This window comes from Lonchura striata, chromosome 3, assembly GCF_050655825.1.
Source record: "Lonchura striata isolate lonStrDom1 chromosome 3, ASM5065582v1, whole genome shotgun sequence".
Lineage (NCBI taxonomy): Eukaryota > Metazoa > Chordata > Aves > Passeriformes > Estrildidae > Lonchura > Lonchura striata.
In genome coordinates, this window is record NC_140705.1 from 33,110,585 (window position 1) to 33,114,142 (window position 3,558).

Below are 3,558 nucleotides of genomic sequence, written 5' to 3' on the forward strand. Positions count from 1 at the left end.
TCAAGCTTGAGTCTCGTATTGATCTTGCATGGTTGTTTCTCTTTCCTGCCTCCTTCATCAGGACCTCCAAGCATAGCTAATACTCAACCATAGTGTTATAAAAGACATCTGAGCAAGCTACCATGCCAGAAATACACAAGTTTTTTGACAACATGGAGCTCATCATAGACTAGTTAACCTTTTAAAGTAAAACATTTATATTTCTCTGATTGTTACATATTTCCTCTTTGTCTGCTGATTAGGAATTCAGTGTGGAACAATTTAATTATTTGGAACCAATCCTAATAAAATGTAGATTGATTGTAAGATAGTTTTCAAAGTAAATAGAAGACTAATCACAAGTAAAAATAAGGCAAGTGTGTCAGGGTTGTCAAAATAATATCTAGAACACTGCTGAAGCTTTAACACAACCAAGAATGGTGTAACAAAGAGCATGTAGCACAGAAGGAGGCACAATTGCTTAGGGCAGAATTTTTCCACCCTAAATTAAGTGTCTTAAAAGAATACCTGAGTCTAAGTAGGATGTCTGAGAAAATCCTGAACTAATAGAAAGAAACAGGTGCTTCCTGGTGGTAATTCAGATAATCCTGAGCTCAAGATGGTATGATGACTTTACCTCTGGAAATGACTGTTTTCCCCTTGAAAACAGGGGATGATTTAACTATGTAATGTTTAGGCAGTAAAAGTGGGAAAGGTAAGAAAAAGGGATGCTGCTATGAAAAAGGGATATTTGATAGTGTGTTACCTGGTAGCAGCTTTTCTGGTAATCATTGTAGGGTCTTACTTAAGCAGAGGTTTATGGTTTTGAGAACATTCTGATAATACATGAGAAAGTGTGCTACAAGTGTGGCCACTCTGCTACCCCTTTAAAATGTGTATTACTGCAGTAAAAATGTGCAGCAGGAAGAATATTAACACATTGAAACCAGAGTGCTGATTTCAGAGCACCTAGCATTCCAGTTGCTGTTGTAATCTGAAGCTGGATGTACTATGCCCCATCAAGAGCTCTCCCTGTAATACAGAAATTTCCTGCATAGAAATGGGTGAATTTAACAACTGGCAAAACTGGAAAAAAAAAAATCTGTGAGGTCAAGAAACTTTGTGGAGCCTTAAGAGGACCAGGGTATTTACATACTTGATACCCTTTGATTTAAATGAATGCCAGTGTCACATAATATCTCTGACTTCACAAAACCAAGTCCTAACTTTCAGTGAAAGTCAAACATCTAGGTGCTTTTTAAAATAGCTCAGGTATCTTTAATTTAGGTGGTATTTACATTTTAAACTATAAATTTAAACTGCTCTGATACAAGAAAAGGTTACAGATGTCCCCTCTGGATATGACCACTAGCAAGGACAAATGGAAAAGGGACACAGGATGTGAATCTCTGGATTCTGTTGTTTGGAGCACTTGCTTCTCCCTTTCTCTAGCCTGACATATAGCACATATACTCATGATGAAATTAGGTGTGCAAATACTATATAAGTCAGATCCTCACCAGACTTGGAGCAAGGCTGATACTTCTATGGCATGCTTTAGGACCTTGATGATAGAATTCCAGGGGAGAAGACCAAAAAATCGCAGGGCGTTTTTTATGTCTCTCTTTATTTAAAGTTTTTCCAACCCTAAAAAGGACTTAACCTAGGAAATGCCAAATCTGGAGTATAATAATATTTCTTTAAACTCTTACAATGAAAAAAACCCAGCAAACTTCAGTCTTTATTTAAAAATTTAATGACAATAGACAGCTAGACAAGGATAGAAGTTCTATTGATAACCCTCTGATTACTCAACTCAGCAAATATGCAAATACCTCTTCTGTTCATTTCTATCTGTTAAGTCATGTGTCTAAAAGAGAAAAGAATTGAAGAAAACATCTCAGTGATTTTTAGTTATCATATGGAGGATTCATAACTTCTTCAACAGTAATTTTAATGCAATTGCCTAGACGTGATGAATCTTCATCACCACTTGTCAGTTGTGCTCTGCACAGGCTGGCTGTAACAAATTTTATTTTTTACAGGTACTTTTTCTTCCATCAGGAAATATGTACCTTTAGAGTTCCAGAAAAAAGATACTGCAGCTGTTGTACATAGTTATCTTTTATCACCTGTTACTTCTATGGAAAATGTTAACACTGGCACCTTTTCAGCAAGGAAGTAATTTCATGCTAACAAGCCTTGCTTGCTTCAACAGCTATCTTTAATATGTCAATTAGTCTCAGAAATGATGTAAGCATATGTGGTTACAAAGGTATTTAATTTATCTTTTTTTCTTTTCTGTGGCAAATTCATCATCATAAAATTATGTCCTGCTTCAGAATTCAGTTTGTTTTCCTGAACACATACTGATAAAAGATTTATGATTTTAGATACTCTTTAATACAGGTGGTAGAAATTCTGATGTTGTGGGTAGTGTAAGGCAGTTGCAGAAACTTGAAGTACTTCCCTCATAGAGTCCCTGATGCAATACTAAAAATCAGTCAGCTGTGCTAATTTACACCACATGATGATCCTAAAAGTGCATGCACTATTATATAATCCTGAGAAAAATGTAAAACCCTTCAATTTAGGGTTTATTTTTTCAAAACATGCAAGATACTTCATCAGTAACTAGAATTGCTGTGTGATTGACCAGGGCAGAGTAACACTGACCAGTCTGAGTAGCCAGAACCTGACTGTATTCATCCCTTGAATAGTACCAGGGATTTGGGAGAATTTTGTATCTGGGCTGCTTGCTCTCCACTCAGCAATCTAGGACCTAATTCTGCCAAACCTTGCATCTTTTCATCTATCTGGCAGAAGAACCTGAAAGAGGAAGTAAGAGCAAGGGATTATGCAGGAGACATCCCAACCATTTTCAAGTCTGAGAACCAACTAGTAGATCTCATGTTAATTTTATTTGGAAAAATACAATAATAAAATATAAAAACTCACAGATTCAGAAAGAAACTCATAATTTGAAATTATAGGTTTTGTAAAATAAAGGAGATTTTTTTTATCACTATTAAACAAAAAAAAATTTCTTTTACAAATGGTGTCTTTGTGCGCTAATGCATTTTTTAACATTTTTGATTAATCCTTTCTCAGAGCATATCCTGATAATATATCATACTTCAAGAGAGATTAATCTAACTGGCAAACAGTTACTGCATTCATTTTTCCTGTGAGCCATCACTTTTCCTGCTGATAATAATTTATATCAAACCATTCTGCCTTGGTAACACAGGGGTTTTTAGTTCTCATTCCCAACTTGGGAATGAGATTTTTCAAAATAATTTGATATGCATTCAATAAAGTCAAAGGTCATATATTTCACTGTTGGAAATACTTCAGTTGAACAGAGCTAGCCAGTAGAAAAGATCTCATCTCAAAAGGATGTTATTTCCCAAAACTATGCATTTCTCAAAAAGATGTTATGATTGTTGTTGTTTACAGAGTTAAAATAGATCCAAAGATTTTTTAAATCTATTTTACTTTTCAATCTTTTGGAGTTTCCAAAATAGTTGCATTTGAAAAATCTCTCCACCTGATTCCACTTTTCGGTCTACTCTGCAG

At 35.1% G+C, this 3,558-nt stretch overlaps 1 long non-coding RNA gene across 2 annotated transcripts in view; it reads left to right on the forward strand.

Annotated features, from left to right (window-relative positions):
• The window catches only part of LOC110479159 (uncharacterized), a 134,603-nt gene that overhangs the window by 84,260 nt on the left and 46,785 nt on the right, over positions 1–3,558 (forward strand). The gene's annotated exons all lie outside the window — the stretch shown is intronic.